General features: G+C 45.5%; 2 long non-coding RNA genes across 3 annotated transcripts; one reads left to right on the top strand and one right to left on the bottom strand.

Moving 5' to 3' along the window:
- On the bottom strand, positions 3,600 to 9,820 carry LOC110260390. Its single transcript, XR_002343640.1, has 2 exons — positions 6,313 to 9,820; positions 3,600 to 4,933 (listed from the first exon to the last, which is right to left on the bottom strand). It is a non-coding gene; the product is annotated as an uncharacterized LOC110260390 (long non-coding RNA).
- LOC110260391 lies at positions 4,943 to 26,441 on the top strand. Of its 2 annotated transcripts, none has more exons than XR_002343641.1 (3): positions 4,943 to 6,294; positions 14,366 to 23,837; positions 25,217 to 26,441. It is a non-coding gene; the product is annotated as an uncharacterized LOC110260391 (long non-coding RNA). The 2 variants fall into 2 exon arrangements; XR_002343642.1 differs by lacking the exon at positions 25,217 to 26,441 and having other exon boundaries at positions 14,366 to 23,501; positions 23,708 to 24,678.

Raw genomic sequence — 27,095 nt, 5'->3', positions numbered from 1 at the left:
CACCTTGACCCAAATCAGTGTCAGGCCGTCGTGTGTAGTAACGGCGCAGATGAGGAGAGAAGGCGTGTCTTCCTTTACACCGTCAACGCGAAATTAAGTTCCAAAGCTAGATAAATGCTTTTCAAGGTCCGCATGTTGGATTTTTATTTCCTTGACTTCATACTATCATTTCGTTCGGATTTAAATCCATACCTTATCAAAGATCTAGGTAATTCAGGACGGCTGGATTTGGACCACATTTCTCCATCTTTATCTGTGTATATGTTGGTCTTTTAGATGTTCCGAATTACGCAGACATAGGCTGTTACATTGAAAGTATTAGCAGAGTCATAAGGCAAACGGTAAATCCTCCTTTGATCTATATGTACTATGTATGCTAATATTTTGCATGTATGACTGAAACCTCACAGTGACTGCCTTACTCTGGAATTTAAAATTAAATTGAAAAGGATTCTAAGAAAACAAGTCACGTTCTAAAATTACACGAGAAAAAGAAAAGAAGAAACAAATCCTGATATGGGGTGTCTTAATTAAGAAGGTGAAGAGAAGCCCCCTAATTTGTAAATGGGGGTGAACGCTTTGGGTAGTAACAGCGTGGAAGGAAAAGTTCAGGGGCCCCTCGGAGTCCCAGGTGCATTATCCCCTGACCATAACTTGAGGAGGTCTTCACGACCGGTCTTGGCCTCCAAGCCTTCCGCTGCTGGGGTCCACCACTCTCCCCTGGAAATCTGCACGCATCCTTCCAATCGGAGCCCCGCGAAGCCCTTCTCCCTTGCATCTGGGATTGGTCTGCTGCCTTCTCTGTTCCTTTGTTTTGTACATTCAGACACAACCAACGTCTGTTGCGTGCCTGCTGCCTCCCCGGCAACTGCGTTGTGAAATCACTGCTCTGTCGGGGGCACGGCCTCAGAATTGTGATCTGCACTGGACCAGCTGAAGATGCTGAGGCCGTGAGGTCTTTATTTATGTTTATTGTGTACAAGGCACTTCATCTGTCATCGTGGGGGAAATAAGTACATGGAATGGACACAGTCCCCGCCTCGAGCGTAACACGGACGTAAGAGATGGGTATGCATGATGACAGTACAGAATGGGGTTGGTCCGTGCGCTTGGCATCAGGAAACAATGTTCCAAGTGGCCAGGACGAGTCTGTAAAGGGGGTGGCATGTGCGCAGGCTTTGGACATGTCTGCCAGGTAGCAGAGGGATCAGCTGAGTGTTAAGTGGCGCTGTGAAGGTTGAAGATTAGGGGAAAGGCTTTCTCATGTGCATTTCTCCTTTCACCCAACACGTATTGAGTGCACTGTGGATGCCAGACCCTCTCCCCAGCACTGGGGCCTTGGTTATTAGTCCGACTATGCACCTTTCCTCAAATACATTCTCAGTGTATAGGGTTTTCGGGTTTTTTTTTTTTGTCTTTTCAGGGCCACACCCTTGGCTTATGGAAGTTCTCAGGCTAGGGGTCGAATCGGAGCTGTAGCCGTCGGCCTATGCCACAGCCACAGCAATGCGGGATCCAAGCCACATCTGTGACCTACACCACAGCTCACGGCCAGGCTGGATCCTTAACCCACTGAGTGAGGCCCAGGAATCAAACTTGCGTCCTCGTGGATACTAGTCAGGCTCCTAACCTGCCGAGCCACAACAGGAACTCCTCATTGTATTAGATTCTTGAGCAAGAATTGAATTCCAGGGTTGGAAAAGGATCTTTAAAGCTCATAATATCCACCTTAGTCTTTAGTTCTAACTTCTAGGATAATGGCAGCTGCTAGGGAATGAATATAAACACTGGATTTTAAGCATGCATTCTTCACCCCGGTTTCAAAAATTTTACTGAAACAGCACAAACCACAACCATGACCCAGTACTCTTGTTCACATGCATCCAGCTCCAAGGCTTTAACCACGTAAGTGAGAAGTTAAAGCTGCAGTAAAGGACCAATTCTGCCTTAAGAGGAAAACTGACAATTAGTCCAGATACGACTTTCTTATTGATATTCAATCCTGGTTACTGGTGTGGCATGATCCAGATAAATAAGTCTAAAAAGAATTGTCTGTCACGTTAAGAGTATTTGAAAATATTAGCAAGTACTCGTTACCTAGCCCAGGATGACGGTCTGACACTCGGGAGAAAATCACTGTTCCCTTCTAGGGATGCCCTGACTGGACTGGCTGAGTATGAGAAGGTCCAGCCGTACCAGGAGGACTCAAACCCCAGAGATGCTTCGCGAGCAGGCAGGTGGCTCAGGGGGAGTTGGGATACAGAGTCCCTGTAGGTTCTGAGACTCCCACTGCGAGACCACCCAAGATTTGGCAAGAACCGAAATTTACCGCGACTTAACTGTTCTGCGTCAGTACAGCCACGATCCCTAATGTTGAGATGAGAACCAACCCTCCAAAGTAATGTCTTTTTACCACCACCATTTATAAAAGAAGAAGTCCTCAATGCCTCAAAACAAGGCTTGTGTAGCACAAATTATCTTGTAGAAAAAAGTGTTCACTTCTAGACTGACAATCTGCCACCTTCCGCGTTAGCTTAGTGTATCTTTAAAGCTACAAAATAGTTGATAATTCAAAAAATAACAAACGGGTAGTGAAGGGCAACCTTCATGTGTGGAGGTTCAGGTACCAAGGGGGAGGTGGGTCTATGGAGACCCAGGCTGAAGTGTCCGTCCTGTCCTCTAGAATAAATGTGTTGGTTACTCAGAGGACAGATGTTGAGGGGAGGCACTGAAAGGCAGGGTCACTTGGCCTCATTTCTCTCTTATGTGGTCACAGGGCTGCACAGTGAGTCCCCCAGTTACCCTCTTCTTTCTGGGGCCATTTCCTCTGGACTTTCGCCCAAAGAGCTGGTTCTGAGGCCCCCTGAGCCCAGGGTTCTCCTTCCCACCTGCGCACCTCAGAGGTCACTCCCTGCCCCATCCCAGCATCCAGAACGGAGGCTCATTGCTTATACCGCAGTTTTGATAACCTAACTGGCAGAACAGTTATTCAAATTTTAAGCTTCGAAGGCAGCAAGATCAACCTGGCCTATCCACATAAATAATTTTGACACGATAAGTATGCGAGAGCGATGATAACCGATAAGTGAAGCAATTACCTTGCTTTTTTGGATTATATTAAATGAAGATTCTGATAGAGTAATGAAAAGAGACAAAGCAGACAAAAAGTCGGCTGCAGAGCTTTTGGGCACTGTGTTATCTCTATTATGCCATATTGAAATAGAGAAGCTATCACCAATCATGCATTTCTGTGTAACTTCTGGCTTCTAACAGTGAACAATGAATAAATTGTCACAAGACGGTAACTGATAAATTGGGATTGGCAGTGCTTTTTAAAAGGCATAAATAAACTCCCCAGTCACCTTTTCCTTTCTCCAAGCAGCTTTTGGGAGACTCTGGCTGGGGAGGGAGGATCCCTTGCAACGTGCGTTCCCTCTATTTCCCACCTCTGCCCCAGCCCCTCGCCTGCTGCTATTCTTTGTTTAATAATCGATTTGAAGGAGTCAAGACTGTGTTCTGGCATCATCACCAGATCTCACCCCTCGATCCTCTTAATTCGGTTTGTGGCTGGACTCTCTGAAATTCACAAGTGCATGTTAGTTTAAAAAGTTTATTTTTGGAAAAGCGAGTTTTAGAAATAAGTGTAAGTTTAAAATCTGGACAATGAGTTCCATAAGCTTCGGATCCCAGCAGAACGAAAATTAACAACCCGCAAATGCTTTCACGATGGCCCCGTCCTATATTCACAGATTGTTCAGGAACAATATTCCCCTTGTTCCAAGCCCCTTAAATTAGAGAGGCCTTTAGGTGTGAGGGGATGAAACTTTCTAATGTGAGTCATTCCAACTCGGCATCCTGGCAAAGTGTGTTCACCCAGCAGTTTGTAGATTGAATGTTGACTTATTTATTCGTGTTTTTCTTTTTCAGGCTCTCGTGTGAGAGGGCACGGTTGAGGGATAAGCAGAAATCAGCTCTTTTCACAATTACAGCACGGACCCCCTCAGCTCATTGTATTAACCCGTCACCCACCATGGTGCCGAGGTGGGAGCTTGAGGAGTTCAAGTCCAGCTCCACTATTACCCGCGGCGTGACCTTGGTTAAGTCCAGTTTACTCCGAGTGTCTCTTCCGTGAAAGGGGAGTCGTGCGGCTTAAAGGAGCACATGTTTGTGGAAGTGCTTTGTAAGCAGTTAGGCACAGGGCGCGTATTAGTATGGATCTGGCTGGTGGACACCCTCAAGGTCCAGAGAAAGGACCAGGTCCAAGGCTGCCCTTGGCTTGATCAAGATTGGAGTTTCAGGCCAATCACTTGCAACGGCAGGGTTGGCTGACTCAGTTCCAGGAAACAGTGTGGGAATAAGCCTCATTAGTCTTCTGCTCCTACAAGCAGCAGCGTTTTTTTCCCCTCTCTCGTTAAAAATGCATAAGCAAGCCATTCACGTGGCCACTTTTCAAAATGAAAGGGCCAATAAAGTTATTAAAAGTAAATCACATTTGATTAAATTATTATCATTATGGTGTTTAAAATAACATTTGTTCTGTTGACCAAGTTCCAGTCTTACTGCATCAGTAAAGAATTTGCCTTCAAAGACCAGAAAAACAACAACATGGAAATGAAGCCCAGTGCCCACACTGAAGACTGGATCTTTGGATTGTTTTCCACGAGTCCTTGACAGCAAAGCCTGCGCTGCTGGAGCTCAGACCTCCAGACCTCCAGGCAGACAGGCTAAGGACATGTGGCTTGAGAGACTCCAAGCATGTGGAGGCGAGGAGGAAGGAGGAGAAAGGAGATGCTGATGCTGCTATCCCGTTGCAAGGTCTGTCTGGTTTCACAGGAGTTTGGCACTTGTCTTTCTTTAAGGACGCATTTAGCAAGCCGACTTCACATTGCTATTTGTCACTCATTCTGGTCTTCTTAAATGTATAATTTCTTCCCTACAATAAAAAAGACTTGTTGCTGTTACTTAAAATAAAGGCAAAGAAAATGTGTCAATTTGTGCATGGACTTATCCCTAAATGTTAGAAATAACGAATCTTTTTTTTTTTTAAATTGAGGTATAGTTGATTTAGTGGTCTTAAAATATATGACAATGAGCTTGACCATGACTGGTCATAAGCAGAGAGACAGGGGTTCATCAGATGTGGACCAGGTGCAGATCTACCTTGTGGCACAGCCAACGGTGATGATTGGTCAAGAAAGGCAGCCAGGAGCTGCAAAAGCACTCCTACTCCCACCATCCTGGTGACCAGAGCACCCCTCTTCCAAAAATCCACTGCCACCCAACAACAAAACGTTAATGGCTGGCACTCCTGGGATCTCCATACCTCCATTCTGATTGGTCAGTACCTATATCTGCTTGTTGAGTCTCTGAATATCATAGATGTCTAGGTAGCACGACAAAGTCAAGTAGAAACACCAGACTCCTACATTTCAGCCCATGGAAACGCATCTATGTCGGCAGCTCTTAAAAGAAGTCGAGATAAGCCTAATAGAATTCAAGCAGGCAAACAAACGTAGGGACATTTAATACTTCTAATCTGTGTGTTCTACTTATGTTTTTATAGGTTACTCTGGGTACATTTGATAAGGAGTCTTAATCTTTCCACTCTGGATGAGTGCTATACACACGGAGAAAACACAGTCATAGGATTTGAGCACCCACCGACAAAGGTCCTGAACCTGCCAAATACCCTGCAAATCTCTTGTGATATTTATACCTTTGGCAACTAACCTTAAACCACATGGAGAAGATGGAAAGGGATGGAGCTTGACCCAGCCCCCGCCATTTGGAAGAGCACAGATATATTTGCAAGATCTGCAAAACTCCGCCAGGCTTGTACGTGCCCCAGAACCAGAATATGCTTTCCATAAAACCTAGACAGTATTCTAAGATATCCGGCATTCCAACTAGTAGCATTACTTAAGACTTATATCCTTTGGGGGCATTTTTTCTTTGGAAGAATTAAAAGGAGGGCTTCTGATGAGATATGACCGGGGGTCTGGCCACGGAGGAACAAGTGCGTATCCTGAGGTTGGAGGAGCCCAGCAGAAGCCATCGGCTGGCATCACTGCATGTGCCCATGGTGACTGCGTCACATGCGAGTGGAAGCGGTGACGTCGGTGGGAGGAGGCACAGGGGCTGAAGACGGCAGCAGGAGGAGAGTACGAATAGGGCTGCATTCCCGCTCCCGCGCCCTGTGGGCCCGTGTTCCGTATCCCCAGCATCGACCCCTAGCTCACAGTGGACATTTAGCAAATACATGTTGAGAAAATGAATATTCTTAGAGACGAAATGGTAAGTATTTTTTCCTACCTCATGCTGGTTCCTCCCCTTGGAATGATTTTCTTTTCAGTCCTCTTGTGCCAACGCCTCATTCTTCATTTATTTATTCACCAACTATTTACTGAGTACTTACTGTAAGCCAGGAACCAAGTCTGGCCCTGGGATCCAGCCCTGAGTGATTCAGGCTCAAAGGGCATCACCTCCGAGCAGCTCTCCCTGAGTCCCTTAAGCAGGAGTTGCCCCGCAGCCAGGCCCCAGACTTTCTCCAGGGCTACGCTGTTTATTATGCTGCATTCTCATTAGCTGTGTCTGGCTCTTTCCCACCTCTGTACTGTGATTTTCTTGAAGGTAATGATTGGATCTCCATTACCACTATATTCCCAAAGCCCTCAAATTATTGTTTGTGACAAAGAGGGATCGAATTCAAAAGTGACCATGATTCTTCCCCCTTCCCTGCATCCACAGCCTTTGCCGTATGACCTTGTCATTTCTCTCATTAAGAGGCAAGTCTTATCCTCTGACTTCTGGAATGTGGGCTGGCCTCGTGACTTCCTCTGGCCAGTGGACCATGGCAGAAGTGATAGTAGGCCAGTTCTGGGCCTATATCTCAACACAGAATAAGCCTGATCTGGCCCGTGGCTCAATTATCTTCATCTCCCAGCTACAGTCAGCCAAATGCCACACAGGTCAGTCAGGCTCTCCTACACCAGCAGCCCTCAGCCAACTCCCTGGATGAACACAAACAGATGAACATGCCCTGCTAAGGTGACCTGAGCCAGAGCCAGATCAGCCAACTTTCAGCGCATCCGTCAACTCATGACAAACAGTGAATACTTATTGTTTGAAGCCATTGAGTTTTGGTGTGATTTGTTATACAGCAATAGCTAACTGATATGTGATTTTTTTTCTTTTTTCTCTTTCTCCTACCTAAACTATAGCAACAAAGTCTGTGAATACACTTGACTAGAAAGCTTAGCATGTTGTTTGGAAAGAGCAGTCAGCTCTTTATCTTTCTGCAGCTAGCAACGGCCAGTCTTGGCTCTGGCAACCATCTCACTAAATGTCAGAGCTGGAAATGACCTGGTGGTCACCTTAGCCCACCCCCTGACCCCCAATTTCCTGAAAAGCCGGCTGAGCCAAGAGACGTGGTGTAACTTTCCCAAGGTCACCTGGCCTCTTCCCGAGGGCAGATACAATCCCAGTCCATGGCACAATTCTTACCTCCCAACCAAGTTTGATAACCAAAGTCTTATCGTTTATCTTTTTTTCTTTTAAAAGGTAGAGTTGGCACAAAATGTTCATAAACATCGTCAAACTTAATGAGGAATGCTATCAGCATCCAAGAATGAAGTTATTTAATTGCTCCAATTACTAAAGAAATGCAGGATGTGTGTTTTCTTCTGCCCCATTTATGATGTTTTTGGACCCTCACTGCAGGCTAAGCGGATGCCAAGGGTTCCCCAGCAGACAGATGTGTGTTCATGCATGCCCTCCCCACCCCGTGGCTTGAAGCTCATTGGTCTCAGGAAGCATCCATTGCTCCGCAGACTGCGGGATTATTATTAAACTGACTTTGAGGGTGGGATCACTCCTGAGGTTTGGTTGCCAGAGGAATCTCATTTGGTGCTGCGCCACGTGACTCTGGATGACCACGCTTGCAGAGTGCTCAGGCTTAGGGGCTCTTTGAAGAACATTACTTTCCAATAAGAAAGCCAGTGTCTTCATTGGAAAAATATACTCCAGGGCCTAATGCTTTCGTGTTTGGCTTCGTAGAGTATAATGCCAGCCTTCTCTGCCGGGGCCGGGGGCGAAGGAACCATGGTTTGGAAAGTGGAGAAAAGCGCTGAGGGTTGTGGTTGAAGCATTTGGGGGTTGCTACAGTGTTTTCCCAATGAAACACAACAGCTGAGAAACAGATGTGCATCCCTCGTCTGAATTTATAATACTCGACATTGATGAAGAAAACCCCTTGGTATTGATCCCTTAACCAGAAATCACACTGAACCTTATCTCGTGATCCGTAAAAGAACGCTTTTGGCGACTTTGCTATAATTACCTTCCTCACGTTTACCTTGACAGCAGGGCCAATGGCAGAAAACTATCTTCTTCAATTGCCTCTTGCCTATTATGAATTGCAAATTCACACAGTTTTGATAAATGATTTTATTCTCTCCTTCACACTTGCTTTGGGGCCCTTTGCAACAGATGATTTTTCAGAGAAATGCCTTGGTGACTTAAAAATAAAGAAATGGGAAGAAAGGTCAGATCAAAAAGATGAACTATGTGGAGAGACACTGGGCCTTAGAAGTGCCTATCAATCACGAGGTGCCTCATCTTTCCTTTCATTTTCACTCGCAGGGCGTTTGAGAACCCCAGAATGTTATAGGCAGACATTCAGAGGTTATTGCCATTGGCTCAGGAGTTGTCAGCTCAGAATTATCTTAAGTGTGACTTTTGGCTCTAGGCCTAAGTTTTCCCCCATGTTCCATCACAGTTGAGATCTACTCTTCAGGAAAAAGACAAAAATTCTCAGGTCACCATGAATAATCAAGTCAGGAGTAGAGGCTGCCGTTTGTTGTCAGGACAAGTCTCCGTCGGCTGCCACCGAGACCTCGGCTCTCCCCAGCTTTACGGCTGTTCCCTTCTTGGGCTTCACACACCCTCCTTCATCCCCCAGTCTGGTTTTTTCAGAAGCCAGAAGAACCTGGGTCGGAGAAAGAGCAATGAACTCCGTTGGGACCAAAGGGGATATGTTATTTGCTAATTTAAACACTTTGTTGTCAGAATAGGCAGCACCTGTTGGACGAGTTAGCTGTTGGAGGCATTTTTCCAAAGCACGCATTCTTTACCAGAATGCTCATCTTCCAGAATGACCTTGTTCTACCCAATTTGCGAAGCGGGTGGAGTAAAGGTAGTTGTCAAGACCTACTGCTGTGTTACCCTGGTGGTCAGCACGCAATGAAGTCCGTTCCTTCATGCCTTCATCCATCAAATGGTTATTAGGCACCTGCCGTGTGCCAGGCATGGGAGCAGGTATCAGAGGACCCACAGTTTTGCCTTGCGGGGCTCGTAGACTGGCCCTGGCCCAAGGGCAGAGGAATGATCGGAAGATTACAAAACATGGGTAGCGACATTTTTGCAGCTCTTATTTGAGTAAACCTAATTTCTGTATCTCGGTACTTGTGGAAGAAGACAGCTACTTTGCTTTGGAAATCTGTGGATTGGAGAGGATGCCAGTGAAAAGGTGAAGAGTTAGGCTGGAGACAGGACGAGGCAGTCGGGCTAGAGGAGGAAGGCACCCCTCCTCTGCCCTTGGGACTTGGGGGGCGCAGTAGACCAGACGTGCGGGAAGAGGTGACCCCTGGGGTAAATCTTGGTGTGTGTGTGAGCTAGTTCCGAGAGCAGCCCCGCTAACACAGAGGATGTCAGAGAGGACCAGCCCTCTCTGGTCCTGTGGACCCTCTGCCCTTTGAGGGTCACTATCTACAAAAGCCTTCAGACCGATGGAAATATCTTACAGGGTCGCCCATTTTATTTTTACTTCTGATTATTGCTTTTTAGGGCCGCACCCTAGGCATGTGGAGGGTTCCAGGCTAGGAGTCCAATGGAAGCTGCAGCTGCCGGCCTGCACCACAGTCACAGTGACTCGGGATCTGAGCCGCGTCTGTGACCTACACCACAGCTCCTGGCAACACTGGATCCTTAATCCACTGAACAAGGCCAGGGATCAAACCCGCATCCTCATGGCTCTTAGTCAGGTTCGTTAGCCGCTGAGCCACGATGGGAACTCGCGTGGGTTGCCCATTTTATACTTTGGCTGTTGGAGAAATTTCAGCTTGTTCATGCTGGCAAGTCAATTAACTAACCTGGCCTCCTCAACTGGGGTGTCTTGTGGTTTTTACTACTTTTTGTGTTAACTTTCATTTATGTTATTATTACGGAAGCTATCCGTTATGGATGCTACAGAGAAAAAAAAAATTTTTTTTTTTTTTGGTCTCTCCCTAGTGGCTCAAGGAGAAGGAGAGTTTTACAAGCTAAAGAATAAACTTAAAATTTCCCAACACAGGAGTTCTCATTTGGCTTAGTGGTTAACAAATCCAACTAGTATCTATGAGGACAAAGGTTCAATCCCTGGCCTCAGTCAGTTGGTTAAGGAGCTGGCGTTGCCGTGAGCTGTGGTGTAGGTCAAAGATGCAGCTTGGATCTGGTGTTGCTATGGCTTCGGTGTAGGCCGGCAGCTGTAGCTCCAATTCGACCTCTAGCCTGGGAACTTCCATATGCCGAGGATGCGGCCCTTAAAAGTCAAAAGACAAAAAAAAAAAAAAAAAAAAAAAATTCCCAACGTATAGAAAATGTGGAGAGTCCTGTTCTTTGATAAACACTTTGGCATTTTCATCTGGAAGGTTTTTGTTTTCCAGTGAATGGCTTTCTCGTTGTTCTCCAGGAGTCCTACAGTACTCGAGAACAGAAAAGATGGAGCAGATAGGTAATTTTCTCAGTTAAATTGAGACTTTAACATTTCCTTGGACTTTTTAGGGATTTTTCTTGCACATTTTGCACATTTTCTGCATGTTCCATTTAATACCCTCACGAAGGCGGTTCTGGCTTATCTGCGAGTAGCTGGGCATATACTACCTTGGCTCAGACATTCCTGAATCCATCTATTTTAAGAATTTTAAAGGACCTCTTATCATTTCAGAATTCAGATTCAAAGTCAGGGAAAGGAAGAGAGATATTTGTTCCTGGCCTCCGTCCCATTCTGAACAATACGAGGCTGATATGGTAGCTTGAAGAATGAATTTGGGATGTGTATAGATTTTATTTTAAAACCACTTCCATTTCCTTTCATGAACAAGCAAATGGTGGTGTTGCAAGCGTCTTCCCCAAGTAAGAACACATCTACTGTGAAAGGAACATGCTCTTAGCTCTCACAGGATCTTTTTAAAATAAAAATAACACTCGATCTGGCTTGTTTGTAGGGAGATTAAGATACTCTGCTTAGAAACCTCTTGCACAGAGAAAGCCAATAACAAGCATGAAATCATTGGCCTCGTGAGTTCTTGGAAACTTAGGTACCTGGGCAGGAAAAGCGAAGCCCCGAATCAAGTCCTCTTTCTGGGTCAGGAGCTGCACAAACTGAGGCTTCCAGGCTCCGTCCGCCCCGTGAAAAATCTAACCGGCATGGCTTAGGCCATCCATTTGGTTTTGTGTTTTGAAGTTTTACTACTTTTAGAAATAACTGAAAAGGCTCCACAGGGCAATTACAAAGGCCACGTGGACTTCATTTCTTAGAGGACACTGGTCCATGGCCAGGGCTCTCGTCTCCGGCACAGGAAGACGGATGCACCTTAAGATGCAGCGCTTGTGGCATCTCTTCCCTCAACTCTGAGGCTCCTAAGATGTTTCTAGGTAAGAGTTTGTATTGCCTGGGCACCGCTGACCAGGGTTTCTCTTCTCAAGTCTCCGTCTGTGGGTCCTGCGGCTGGAGTCTCTCTAGGTCTCACAGAGTCTGTGGCAAAGCTGCATGTGCTCACATGCTAATCATTTCTTTCATCTCTTGGCTCTTCTGTTTCGTTAGGGCTCTTCCTCTGCGGCCTCTTTTTTTCAATCAAGTTTTTCTTTCCTGAGACGTGAGAAAGGGTCCTTTCGTTTCCGTTGCAGTTTGAATTTCTGGTCACCATCACCACGGGGCCGTTTCAAACTATCGTTTGCAAAGGTCACTCATTTTGTCCTCCATGCCGTTAAGCCTGACAATGGGTTAACGACACCCGAAAGAGCCGTATTAAAATGAGGAACCTGTATGATCACACACGACTCCGAGTAACAGGAGAAGAAAGTAAACCAGCTCCCTCCCGGAAACCAACACCGAAGATATTAGTTAAAATGTTCAAGTATATTAGCCAATTACATAAAATCCTTTTCTATTGCCTTGCTTCATTTCCAACATGGCAGGGGCTATTTTGTCTGTGAACTCAAGAGGAACAAAAAGCTACAGAATGCAATTTGTGTCAGGAGCTGGACTACAGAAGGGCAACTAATTCTAATTAGTACGAATTCCCCATAGGCCAGAGGGAGGCCAAGTGCAGGAACCAACTGCCTAATGCTGTTTCTATCTTGCAACAGGTGCGCCAAGGCCTTCGAAAGGTTGTCATGGCAATAGCCAATGGTAGACCTTGAGCTGGCACCAGTAATTAATTGCGGGCATGTCCAGCCTTTGCATGTGATAGCTTTTAATACATTTCTGAACGCAAAGAAGATTGGCTCTTCTAATTGGTTAAAATTAACACAGCAGAAGGCTTTGCCAAGTACTCCTGCGATATAGTGCAAGTCTGGTTTCAGCTTCTCCAACGCAGATTCTTTGCCTATCGCTACACGAAGGAGGGAAGAGAGAGGTATTTACTTCTGATAACGCTAATGCTCAGTTGCACGTGGGCTCAGGAGCAAGATATTCCTGCACTGCCCTGTTCCACCAGGCTGGAGGCTTTTGAAATTCTGACAGATGATCAGCAACTGCCCTCTCATTTCCCTGTCCTGGCTGAGTCTGGCCTGAAGGGCAGCTTTCACCTGGCGAGCAGTGATCCGCTCTGACAGCCTGACCTTTGAGGGGTGGCCCTGAGCACTGGTTGGTTTGGGGATGTGGCCAAGAGCCTGGGAGGAAGGGAGTGTGGAGAGACAGCTGTTCCACGTGCTCCACAGGCCCTGGGATGTCCCACTGCAGAGCCCGGGTACCAGTCCCACTTTTGTAAGCAGCCCTGCCCACCACCACGTGGGCTGGTGACTGAGAACCAGGGCGTGGTCTGGTTTTAACAAAGTGCCGAGAATGGCGAGGATGGCGTGGAGACAGGAGGTTCTCGTCCCTTGGGTTTGCAGTGGTGCTGTTGCCTCTTCTGAAATTATAAAATAAGAACTATAAGTTAGAAATGTCTATGGTTGTAATTACTATAAATTGTAAAATGTTTATTCCTGCTACGCTTCGAGTGCGAGCACATAGTACATGAGGGAAGAGCTAAGATATCTGAACCCTCACAGGACAGCTGCTAACACGTACGTGTACCGGGCATCGCGCTACGAACTTGGAGAGCGCTTCCTTATCCGCCTCTCCAGCAACATCAGGGAATGGGTATTATCACTGTTCCAGGTTTGAGAATGCATGGAAATGAGGTGTAGAGAGGCTGACCAGCTCACTGTCTCCCAGGCAGGAAGGGGCAGAGTCGGGATGTGAATCCAGGCCTGACTCCAAGAGAAAGCCATTGGGTCTCATTGCTTATCTAGTCTAAGTGTGAGAGGAACTGATGAGGCCCTGCCGTCCAGCCCAGGGTACCAGGTCCAGCCGCTTGGGATAGACCAGGGTGGAAGATACGATGAGAAAAACAACGTGTGTCTACGTACGGCTGGGTCACTTTGCTGTACAGCAGAAATGGGCACAGCATCACAAATTAACTATACTTTAGCAAAAACATAAGTGTATCTAAAGGAGAAAGCCATAAAAACAGTGAGTTAAGCTGCATTTATTTATGGCAGAAAACCACCAACCCCGTCTTTTAAATGATTTAATCCAAAACATATTATGTAATCTCTGAACTCTGAGTTCTGAACCCTGAACCTGAATTCCTGAACTACGACCCCATTTATTGAAATGATTTTTCGAGGGACCTTTTATTAAATGCGTACATGTCTGACTACACGTCCGTTTGTCCTTCTTCCTTTTTCTGTCGAACACGATGAGAAATGCAACTCAGCTTCCCTCTGGTTCTGACAGTGAAAATGCAAACGAATGAGGAGCACCCCCCCGCCGCCGCCCCCAATAAGCTACGACACACATTTGAACAGTTCCAGCCACTTCTCTTCCATGTCTGATGTTTTTAAAAAATAGTGTTTTAGGGAAACAAACTCGGATTCAATCCATTTTAAGAAATGGATGTTTTAAAAACATGAGGTTCGAAGCAAAATGATGCTGACATATATTTATGAGGATTAACTTGTTTTCATGTGTAGGACAGCTTTTCCTGGGTGAACAGTTTCCTTTTGGCTTCGTTGGTTGAGAAAAATACACAAAGAAGTGGTTTATTTATTTTTTTTCCAGAGAGCTTCGCTCCCCAGGTGAACCCTTGAGTTTGAAATGTGTATTCTCGCTCCTCTTCGAGTGCGAGTGAATAAGCACACGAGGAAAAGGAAAACGAAGGCGTCTCCAGGAGTTCCTCTCCTGAAAACGTCTCAGGGCTGTTCTTCGACCATCCTATTGTGATGTGTTCCGTGGGCGGCAGCTCCCGCTCTGTCCCCAGCGTTGACACAGGTAGGTGCTCAAGCATCTCCACGTTACCTACACACATTCAAAGCAGATCGGGCTTTTAATTCACTGTAACAGATGGAAAATTTCCAGGCTGTGGACCACAAAAGGAGGAAGATTTGAGAGTCTTATTGTTTTAATCCTGTTCCTTTAACGGGCCCTACTGCTCGGTAAATAAGGCAGACATTGGAGTCTCCTTGGGTTTACTTTTACCAAAAACAACTGAACTGAAAAAATGCTCCAGAGGGTTTTGCACCCACCCCCATCCTGGGACTGCAGTCGTTTTACTCATAAAATGCTTTCAACATGACCTCCCAAGATTTTTGACTCTTATTGCTTGGGTGACACTGGAGGCTAAAAGGAGGCTTCTTTTAATAACACATTTGCATAAGTTGATCTGAAAAATCCCCCTGTGATTACATGACTCCAGGGTTGGCCTGTCATCTCAGAAAAGCCTGAGGTAGTCGTCCCAAAGAGATCAAAACTCAAGAATTAACCAGTCTTCATACAACGGGAACATCTCTAGGAGCTGTAAAACAAATGATTATCATTTCTTTTTGGCGTTGGACTATGCCAAGCTAGAGAAAAACAGAGCTTTCAAACGCTGACAATCTGGTATATTGAAGTATGACCATTATTTTTTATTTTCCACATTTTTGGTCCAAAGACAGTTCTGAGTAATTGATTCCCATAATGAGCTATGGTTCGTTAGTCAATTTAATTTATAATTGAATTGGATGGATGTAACTCTGTGTAAAATTGTCTCTGAAGAATCTGTTTTGTTCGTCTGTTCAACTTCTGACAGGGATGGAAGAAAATCTAAATTATTCCCTCCTGCAAGGGGAAAAATTCAGAGTCTCAGCTTCCCTGGTGAAATTAAGAGAAAAAAATATTTTTAATAGGTGCCATGCAAAAATATTATGGCTTCCCTAAAATTTACACAAGCGTGTCAATTAACACATTCAAGGCGAGGGTGATGGATTCGGGCATCTGAGCACATGCCTGAGGCGAAGACCCTTCCCGAGCCCTGAGAAGGATTTCTCATTATTAGAGGGGTCACGGGGCTCTCTGCCTTTATTTTTATCAGTTATTGACAAAGACAGTCTCATTGCTGCATAAATGTACCCGGAAAACAATAGCTCTAATTCTCCAGGTGTTTGGTAATCACCACAACTTGTGTTTTCTATACATTTCTGATAATGGTGTAATTTGGGGAACAATTATTCAAATAACCACGTAGAGGGGTTTTTGAAAGACTGTCAGGAAATAGTGAACTTTAATTGTTAACAACAGGCTTTCCTTTTTGCTCAAAGATTTTTTTTTCCCTCCGGTTCCCCGAGCCCTTCGCATTTAAAACTTTTATAACCATCTTAGCACACACTCAAAACAAAGCCATAATTATGTAAAAAGAAATGTTTTACAGTTAATGCCATCTAAGACACTCACCAAGTGCCAAAATGCATAGGATTTTGGTAAAAGGCCATCTGTTCTTGGAGGATAATGCATGCAAACTCCTCTTGTGCAAAACCTGAGGCAGGAATAGTCCTCCGCCTTCGATCACACCTATGGAGCTGGCTTTGATACTATGCCCAGAAGTGGGTTACAGGCTGTGATTTGAATGAAGTTTAATCATTTTTAGAAGCGAAGAGCCTTTAGGGTCCTCTTGTTCCCTAAGACTTATTATATCTCAGGAAGGCAAAGGCGCAGGCTTTATTCTTCCTCGCGCCCAGTGGTTACAGAGCACTAGATCTCTAGCGATGGACCGTTGTGAGAAACAGACTGACCGGAAGAAAAGCTGGATGAAAACAGCTGTCACCTGACATCATCAAGCCCTGCTCCGAAGGGGACCAAGAGATCGTGAATTCAGCATCCCCTAATCTGACGGAGAAGGCATTCTATCACTGCGTGTCCACTGCCATTTGTCTGGGCTTTAATCTAATCCCCTGCAAATGTTAGAAATATATATTTCAGTGAGTTACAATGATATGGATAAATAGGGTTGAATTGAGGCGGGTCAGGATCTAAAGGTCAAGTGTTACAGCTCCCAAGAGACCCGTCTTGGGCTCTTTCTCTCCGAGCACATACACCAACCGCTCTCTTTTCCTCTGATCTTCGTAGGGTTTGAGCCACTTTTTTTTTTTTTTAAATTTCTGACACAGACCAAAGACGCTATCTCCTTTGGAAAAAATACTGCCCCACGAGCCAGGCGTGGCGTGGGCTCTCTGCTTCTAGGCAAAGTGGGAATTCGCACGATCCAGTGAACAAAATGGCCAGAGACCACTTGAATTCATAATCGTGCATTCCTCCCAAAGAATTTTTCAGCAGAACTCATCTTTCCTGCACGTCAGCTATGGAAAATGGATTGAAAGGTGAATCTCACAGAATAGTCAAACCCGCATCAATCATTCCTACATAATGCACAGTTCAGTGAGGGCCGAGTCCAGAGCCCAGATAAGCAGTGTCACAGTAAGTTATGTTCTATGACAGCAAAATCAGTTGTGATCAATCACCTGGTAACCGGCCCAAGTTACCTTTTCACTTTAGTTCTGAACCTCTTTCACGTGTACTTTGAAAAGTATTGTTTTTATCTAAAGTAGTCCATCAATACAGGGATCAATACGCATTCATTTCCAACGAACAAGGACAATGGTGAGCGAATTCCTTTCAACACTTTCAGAGCAAGAAATGTTGGGTTGAAGAGTCGATCATTAATATGTCAAATTTTAAGCGAGGGTCTTAAAAATCTCCGCTAGAATAACCCTGGACGAGCGTCCCTAGTCCTTCAAGACAACTGTTCTATTTCTGAGATTTTCAGCAAAGTCATTAAAACCTTGTATACTGATAGGTCCTGCCGTTTCAAGCCAGATCCAATAACATGTAAATCATTATTCGTTGATAGTTACGGCCTTCGTGCAATTTTATAGTGCATTTTGTGCGCAGAGGTGAGAGTCTCGGCAACGGCTCTGTGGTGTCAGCATGAAACACAGGCATCGTGGAAGGAGGCCTGAGCTCAGAGAGAAGAAGGAAGATCAGACACCTGGGATGCAGGTCTGCCTTTCCTCAGTATTCACTGGTTCTTTTCCCTAGTCCCCTGGGGGGGACCATGGCTTATCTTTCACTGTATTCAGGAGCTGCTAGTGTCTTTCCTGCACTGACACCGATGGTAAAGGAATAGCCCTTCGAGGTTTTGCTCCAGCATCTCAGAGTTTGGACGTAGAGCCGCAGCTTGCCATTGATTTAGGGGCTTTACTTCTTCTGCAGAGGTTGGCCCAGAGAAGCGGGCAGGTGTCGCAGGATTGGATGGACCATCAAGAGGCCTTAAAAGAAGCAGCAGGCTTCAGGCTTTGAGAGAAAGGAGGGAGACGGGGCGGGAAGTAGGATGGGCGAGAAGGAAGACACTGGGTCCCCCCGGACCAAGGTTCTTCTTTTGAGGGAACCCCCCTCCATAGAAAAAAAAAAATCCCTCGAGCATACATCTATACGTGTTGGCTTATAGATTACACACATGTGCTTCTCTCTTTAGGTACCACCTCAAGCACAGCGCCCAGAGCAACAGTGATCATTTGTGACAACAAAGGTAGCTGCCTTGAAACATTTTTGTTATTACTCATTTTGGTTGACTTACAGCCATATAAAGTTATCTTGCCCTTATTTTAGTTAGGATTGGCTGTTGAAGAGCTCAAGCTAGGAAGAGATGGCGTCAGCTTTATGTTCATCTGACTGGTGTCATCTTTGATCTGAGTTCTTTAATCCGCCTTCAACTCAAACTGCAGTTTTGCAGCAATTTGCAAACATAAGGTATCCACTTTGTGAGGTCAGTGTAACTAAAGTTGGACAAGAGACTCAGAGAATCCATTTTATCAGGCGGGTGCTGTGGGTTGTCGGTGCTCTCCTGCCACCCCTCCGAATTCAGCGGTTCCCACGGCCCTCAAGGCAAGCTGGTATCTGCATAGCTAGGTGGGCACAGATGTCAATTCCAACAGCAAATACTTAAAAGACTTATTTTTTTATAAATACAAATGATCGTCCCACATGGCCCCTATGAAAGAACAGGGTACTAGGCTGCAGGGAAAATGCCCCACTGCTCTCTGGGTAGGAACAGACTTCATGTGACGTGAATACCGGAGACACTGAATTCTGTCTTCACCTTTGGGGCAAAGTAGGCACATATCATAGACAAAGAGAGTCCCTGCGGCTCCCTCTCCCTTGAAGCAATACATAAAGATGGAGATTTATTTTTCTATCCATTAATTCTATAAATATTTACTGGAAACAATCTGTAAGTCTGGCATATTCAGTCTCTCTGTCCATATGGAATTTATGGTCTAATGGAGAATATGGAGGCAGGAACTCAGAATCCATCCAGATCGGTGCGTTAATGACAGCGACCACAGGTGCTCCGTGTACCAGCAGGGAAAGCCCACCCACTGGGATGTGTGAGGTAGAAGCTTCCCAGGGGAAGTGATATGGGAGTTGATGCCTTCAGACCGAGGAGGGCTGGCCCTGAAGGGAGAGAGCAAGGTGCCTTAGAAGAGTGGAAGGAAGTCCTGGAAGGCTGGTGTTTGGAATGCAAGGTAGTGGGAAATGAGACCCAAGAAGCAGAGCAGTGGGTGCAGAATCTGACTGTAGAGGCTCGGGTTGCTGCAGGGCTTGGGTTCAACGCCAAGTCTGGGTGCCATGGATCAAAGGATCTGGCGTGGATTCACCAAGAACCAAAAGAGCCAGCCAGTGATTGGACCCGCACCACAGCAGTGACCCGAGCCACAGAAGCGGCAACACGGGGTCTTTAACCCACTGCCCACAAGGGATCTCCCTGGCAAGGGCTTCTTTAATCCGTTACTAAAGTTTGAACTTTATCCTGAGGGCGAAGGAAAGCCACTTCAACAAGGGCCAGACGAGAGGAAATCAGGTACAGAAAGAATTTACTGTGATGTGCTAAGTACGCAGTGAGCGGCAGCTTTGATGAGCGTTATTGACGTATCATTATCAAATTTGATTTATCAATCGTGGTATCAGCTTTGATCTGTGGAGTCATCCTTCTAGGTGCGATTTGGAGAGCAGATGGAAGGGGGAAAGCCATTTGACTGAGCTCCGTATTCTTAATAATTTCTTCTTTTTTGCCTCCTGAGATTTGCTGAGCCCCCTTCGTCTACGCTACCCCTTAAAGAATCTTTTATAAAACTTTAATTTTATCTACTTATTTGCATCGAAATGGACCAAGGGGGAAGACGTAGGAGGGACATGGGGGAAAAGAAATGGCTAAGACTTGGCTCAGTGTTTCGAGGATCTTTGGTCATAGACAGTCGCACATCCCATGTGGAAAGCTTTGCACCCGGGGCCAGTTAGTAGACATGCCTAATAAACACTTGCTGACTGACATAGGTTTTCTGGCAAATGGAGGAACCCTCTCACTCCTGAATGCTCAGATGACTTTGCCGCTTCCTCTAGGAAAATGTCTGGTTTCTTCCCTCTTCTTGCAGTGTGTGTGTACGTGTGATGCGTGTATGTTTGCTAAGTTGATGTATTTCCGTGGTCAATTCCTTTGGTCTGCCCTCCTGGAGCAATTAAAGAGGCAATAAGTAAAAATAAACAAAAAAGAAGAAAAGAGGCAATTCTCTTCTCTTTTAAACATTGTCCTGGATCTTCTGGCCTACCGTTGCTGCCCTGGCCTCACAAGTCTTGGCCCATTGAGGTGACGTCTTCACGACACCAAGGGCTTCAGCATTTCCTTAGACCACATCGTTTTTACAAAGGTATTGTCGATGGTGTTGCTGACAGTTTCGAAGATACTGTCTCTTGGTGTCGTCAGCATCCGCACGGAAACATTTAGAGAGATTGCTGTCCTTTGATGTCCGCAGGCTGCCATATTTTTAAAGGGAAGCAGCCCCCAGACTCTCTCCGGTGAGTGAGTCTTGGTTCAAAACCTGTCCAAACGAACACAGATGTGGAGTTTCATGTTCTTCGTGGGGAAGATGAGCTATGGAGAATCATCTTCGAAATGGTCAGAGGAATCCATCAAAAGTACCTTTTTTAAAGGAACGGGCACAGGCTGTTAAGGGATACAGGACAAGATGCTATAAAAACCTAGCTGTGTTTTAGGCATTTCATCATACAAGGAAAACAGGTGGCTTATTCCCATTTTTGGATACACTAATACCTGCTGTGCTGAAATTAAACATCGCATGAAACAGGTATTTAGAATGCCCATCAGAAAAAATGATTAAAAACAGTAAATCCCAGGCCCATGAGGCCCAGACTCAATCTGGCAAGCAGCCTACTCTGCAAAAGACGTCCTACTTTTGCAGACAGCAAACTTCAGCCCGGCCGGGCAGAGACCAGGCACACGTACTGCAAGACATTCTTGTCTTTTTCTTTTGGCATGAAGGGGACTACTGATGCCTCATCCTTCTCTCCGCTAAGATAAAATTTATGCCCCAAGGAAAGAACTTAATTCCCTGAGACAAGCGTGTGAAACACCCACAAAAGGAAATATGTGCCAACAAGAAGAGCCCCTCCTCAGAGGACGTGGGAGCGTCTGCCTGTGCAGGGCGAGAAGGACGCAGTCTGTATGTGGCAGGGGTCACATCCGCTGTCAAAGCCTGAAGCTGGACGATTCCACCACCTCAGCGTCTTACCTGCGGTGAGAGCTTCTTTTCCTCCAAAGAAACCGCCAACCGAATATTCGCCTGTGATTCTGCTTAACAAGGCTGAAAGTACGCGAGGCAGACATAATTCAAAGCTGGCATTCGGAAGCTAAGGGTGTGTGCCCTTAGGAAAGGATGATGTGTGCGTGTGCCCACTGTCAAGTTAGAGTTTATCTTTGACTTTTATGTGTGCGTTCCCTTTGGGGTGCACTTTTGTCCAATACCATTCCAGATTTATACGTGTAATATAACCCAGAGAATGAAGCCTACGATGCAATTCTGGTATTGTTGGTTCCTTCCGTTTACAATAATAAAAAGTTAAAAAGACAAAATGTAATGAGAATAGTAAACAAAAACAAAAAAACCCACAAAAAACAGTGCTTTTCCGGTTCCTCATTTCTAACTTCTTTCTCTACCGTTCCCTCTAGCAGATGCGTGTCTGTGGACAATTTTAAACATTTTCTCTTCTCTTCACTTTCATTTTGTCCCCTTTGTCGCCATATCCCTCTGGGTCCCTAAATCCTTAAAACATTTCCTCTTGTTTTCACATTTATAATAAGCTCTAAAAGCATTACTTTCTCCTTTTATTTTATTTAAAAAATAGTTAAATTTGTTTATTTTTTTGGTCACACCCGCGGCAGGCAGAAGTTCCTGGGCTGGTGATCACACCGGAGCCACGGCGCTGACACTGCTGGATCCTTAACCCACGGAGCCAGCAGGGAACGCCACGTTCTCCTTCTCAAATGCTCACCTTTTGTCTTTTCCTTGCATTGTCTTTAGTTTTTTCTCTGCGTTTACAGAATGTCTTCCAAGCACCACTTTCCTCTCCGCTTTCTTCCCTCTTTTCACTCTCTTCCCCTGCTCCCCGCTTCTCTACCTCAAGGGGCGGCTCTTCTTTTCGCTTCCCTCATTCGTCGGTCATGCCCCATCCTCTCTGCTTCTTGCTTCTGCCTTCCCTCTTCCTCCCCAACTGCCTTTCCCCTTTTTCTTTCGCCCCCTTTCTATCAGGCGTCTCTACGTCCTCTTTTTCTGTCTCTTTCCCTTAAAACTGTACTGTTGTGGAGATGAACATGGAATACTGCAAGCGTAACTCGTGTTTTTTCTCTGAAATAGTAAGAACCCAGGAAACGTATAAGGAGAGAAGTAATTCATGAGAATAAGATACGAGACACACGTATATTCCGCAATATTAGAAGACGCCTTAGAAGTGGGTTGGTCAGAACCTTCTACGGAGGGCATTGATGCGGGACCATGACGCTGCATTTCTCCCAGGAGCATTTTACTTGCCAAAATGTCATTTTATCCCACGTTATAAATATCTAAGAGTGCTGTTGGAATCTTCCAGCTATTGTAAATTCAACAAGTTCACTTACACTCAAGCAATGTTGGGCTCTGGGCATTTGTAGGTTTCCTGCCCGGGCTGCTCATGGCCTCCTGGCTTTCAGATATCCTAGGCACATCCTGAAGACAGCTACGTGTTAGAATTGGGACACCAGCTTAGAACCAAAGAGCGACATTGGGAATACTTGATACCAACCTTGGGGGTTAAAGTCAGGTGCCACTCAAAGCATCTGCAGAGGAGTTGAGCGAGCGTCTCTCCCTGAGGACAGTCAAGAAGTTAGTCACTAACCCTAACTGCTAAGTCTCAGAATTAATACAGACCAGGGGCACAGAGATTGCTAAATGAAGAGGGATTACTCGATATTTTTGCCATGGTTTCTAAATCTAGGTCGACGGTATTATTACCCTTTCTGAACCGTGTAATTGGCGTTAGGGAGAAGGGAGTTGTGTCTTCATTTCGTACAGAGCACCTAGAATGTGTGTGAGTGTGAATAAAGTTTACTTTAGTGACTCAGACTCACGGTGGCCTCCGACACCTCCCAGGGTTTGTAGCCACCACACAAGACGCGTTAGCCCTCAGCCTGTGATGCCCCCAGGGCGGAGACCGTGCTCCTTCATCCAGCTCTTAGAACGCACATACCTGTGGCGTTGAATTTATGAGCCAGCTTTCACTCCGGGAGCCTTGCTTCTCAGTTGGCGGGGGCTTCGCCCTGCTCCGTGTGACTTTCATCTCAGGATCCTGAACCAGAAGGCGCAGGCCTCCTCTGGGACACGTCATCCTCCTGTCAGCAGGAAAAGAACAAGAGGGAGATGAAGACAACACGCGGGAGGATCCCTAAAGCTTTTACCCAGAACAGGCGACCCGACACCTGCTCTCGTCTCAATGGCCGAAGCAAGTCACATGTCCCAGCTACCCTCGCAGGCAGCGTTGACTTCGCCCACCAAAGGTACATTGTGTGGCAAGACCTCAGACATAGAATGTTCTTACAAGGAAAGAGGCATGAATAATCAGGAAGAACAGTACAGGTTCTACACAGAATCAGTGCTACTGAATTGGACTCTACGCAGAAGCAGGGAAGGGCCAAGCTATTCTATTGAGAATGCGGAGACTCGTGGACGGTTTAAGAATTTTGTCTTTCTTTATCTTCCGCAGCAAGTTCCTCCACTTACAAGGGGAGTTAACTATTATCATCAGATCAGTACTTACTGCTGATTCAACAGACACAAGTGATTATGAAATGGTTAGACGGCAGCAGTCATATGACACAGAAAGAAATGCAGAGGTTTGTTTGTTTCTGTTTGTTTGTTTAAGGACGGGGGAAAGGCTTTTGGTGGAACACTCCGACCAGAAACGGCTCTCCTCCCATCCACATCTGGAGGAGTTTTAAAAAAATCCCATTCACAACGCTCTCACAGAGGGGAGAACGCAGACGAAGTCATGGACTGTCTATCTCGAGAAATGCGCCAGTGTTTGCCCAGATAGACGTAGCAGTTAATCAAAACATACCATTTCAGCCAAACACGGCCAAAAACGACTCAGGACCTGAAAGTCTGACCCTTCCCTGACTTGCCTGCCAGGACACCTTCCTGCCCAAGCCCCTAGCTCCTGGCACACTTAGCGCCTGTGCGCTCAGATCAGTTTCTCCTCCACCAAACTCCACGAGGGCCAGCGATGCCCTCAGGTGCTCAGTAAGTATTTGTTAAGTGAATCACGATACACGCTGAAGAGCCACGGACAGAGAACCCGAGACGTCTTTGCATTTGGTGTATCCATCTGGATAAAAGGAAGCCAGCGAGCTGGTCTCAGGTCCCTGGGTTCGTGGGTTGTAGACCAGCATGTGTGATGACACCAGAGACCAGAGGCCATGTACCAGGCAAATGAGTGGATTTAACTCAGCTCCCAAATGCAAAGACACTTTAGCTCATCCCGGGTCCTCCTTGAGGTTAGATTTGTATCTTACTTGCAGCCTGTTGCCTACGGCCGTATTTCTATTTAACCATTTAGCTTACTCTGTATATTTCATTGCATAACATGCAATGAGCCCTTCTAAATTATCCTTTTTTATTTAAATTTTTTTTCTGAATTAAAAATTAAGGCAGCATGGTTTAGTGAGCTTTAATTTTTTTTTTTTTTTCTGATATGACAAGAAGTTCTAAAATGGGTGGAGTTAAACCAAGCTTCGCCATGTGTCCAGGGGTCAGAGAGGGAGGGTCACGAGATCAATACCGTCCCTCCCGGCACCTACCTGAGCATATCCCCACCTGCACAGACCCCTGGTACACAACAGGCACTCAATAAATGTTTGCTGAATTGAGTAGGAAAGTTAGAGACAGATCGTGGCGATTGGACAGAAAGGCGAACTCACACTCAGCCCCAGAAATCCCAAGACTGATCACCAGCTGAATATGTCTGAACAACTCATTAAAAACCAGGGGAAATGCAGGAGAGCATTTCTTCCTACCCCATTACTCTGTGGGAAATACAAATGAAATAGATCATTTACATAACGGCATAATGTGCCTAGATATAACAGATTATTTGCATAACTGCATAATGCCACCAATCAGGGAAAAAGCCTTAAATATTTCTGGGATAGGAACATACAGAATTATATAAGGTATGCATATCAACCAATAATCAGAACCTTCTCTTTTTTGGTAGCTTGTTATCTCAGTAGGGAGAAAAACCTATGGAAATGAATGAACCTCCCCGGCACCAGGAAATGGACCAGGAGTGTAAGACACAAGACCGCGTGATCTGGGGGTGACGCCCCGTAACCCAGCCTCCCTCCCTTCAACCAGAGCCCTAGGGAGGGACCTGTGCTCAGTGGAATCCAAGAGCAAGGCGCTTTGCAAATAGTTTTAGGGTGAGGAGTGCGGAAGATGGACAGGTCTGTTAGGTGTCCAGCGCTTTACCTGGCTTGTTAAAAAGGACAGCACTTCGAGGCGCTGGCAGGACAAGGGAGGAAAAAAGGCAGCATGGTTTAGTGAGCTTTAATTTTTTTTTTTTTCCCATAACCAGAGTAGCTGTGCCAGGTAATATATTTACTTTAGTGCAAAAGTTCTTCGGTGTGCACAACTCCACTGAGTTCATTATATTTTTTAATGTATCTCAGACTAATTTCAGATTCTGATTTCCCAGTATAAACTAGAGTAACCAATATATAATTATTCTCATAAATAACTCAGCACCTTATATTTCAAACAGGTTTCCCCACAAGGCACAAGTGCCCTATATTAAATTCTTTTAAGTGTAAGTTGATTAAGGTAAAAATTAGTTGTTATTACCTTATGGACATTTTAGTTTTAGCAGCAATTCAAAGCCAGGTCTATCACAAGTAGATTTGTTGCCGCCCACAGGTATAATCATCAGGAAAATTAATAATCATGTTCGGTGTGACTATAAATCATTGTGGTTTAGGCAATTAATTTCTGTAGAAAAATGAAAGATCTGTAAGTATTATTACTGTGCAAACTGCATGTTGTGAAAACCCAGATCCAACACAGTCAAATTGCAAATGCGGGGTTTCTAATTTCAGAGTGTGATAATATGGGGTCATCAGAGGCAGGGAAGCTGACGATTCTGAATAAATAATGTGGTAATTTTGAGCGGTTTATGACTGTAGCTTTTCGTGCATGCAGCAGTCAGGATCTCTAAACCAGACACAGTGGAAAGAGGTGGGAATTTCTAGTGAAGGCGGAGTAGGGAGCGGGAGGGAGTGTGCACAGGGGTCCCTGAGTGAATTCCCCCTTGTGGCTGGGCAGGCAGCCTGAAAACCACGGTGTAGAACACGCTGCTTGCAGGACTGTTCTCACAGGACTTCTCTTCTGGTCTGTTCAGGGCGCAGCGTCATACGGGGCACGCAGACCTCTAATAAAAAAAGAAAACCGTGTAACATCTACTCGTTTGTGCGTACTTTCGGTGTACCTGACATCCCGTGGGCACTTTTTCCTTTAATACCCACAACCACTTTATAAAATGTGTGTGATCACCTGCATTGGTAGATAAGGAACGCGATTCAGCGTGGTTAAATAATTTGCTCAAGAACAAGAAGCTGGGAGATGCTAGGGTCATGGCTCCCATCCCAGGGAAAGGCCTCCTTCTCCAGTTTCATTCCATTTTTCCTGTACATTTTCATTCCATCTTTTCCTCTTATTCTTTCCCTTTCATGTTTCTATCATCTGATCTTCGTTTTCAGATTTTTTTCCTGTATCTTTATGCCTTTGCCTTGCTGATGTTTGCTGTCCCCCGCTAAGGTGTATTTCTCACTGATGTGTGTTTCTTAGCCAATCAGAGATCCCTCGGCTCAAAAGGCTGCTGCCCTCTTGTGCGGTTGTGGCATTGGTAGGTGTGACAATTGGAAGAACTGTTTATTTCTGTTTATAATTGCAGGTATTCACTCTTTTTCCAAGCCTGCCTCAGTCTGTATAGCCTTTGTCCCATCCCATGTAATCTATTATAATTTCTTAGGAGGCAATAAGTCTTTGTTTTATTTGTATTCTGAATTTCCAAAAGAAACCACACAGGTGAGGGGGAGAGA

Source organism: Sus scrofa, chromosome 4 (genome assembly GCF_000003025.6).
Source record: "Sus scrofa isolate TJ Tabasco breed Duroc chromosome 4, Sscrofa11.1, whole genome shotgun sequence".
In the NCBI taxonomy this organism is placed as follows: Eukaryota; Metazoa; Chordata; class Mammalia; order Artiodactyla; family Suidae; genus Sus; species Sus scrofa.
Note: the sequence above shows the minus strand (reverse complement) of the source record. Positions and strands in the feature narration are given on the sequence as shown.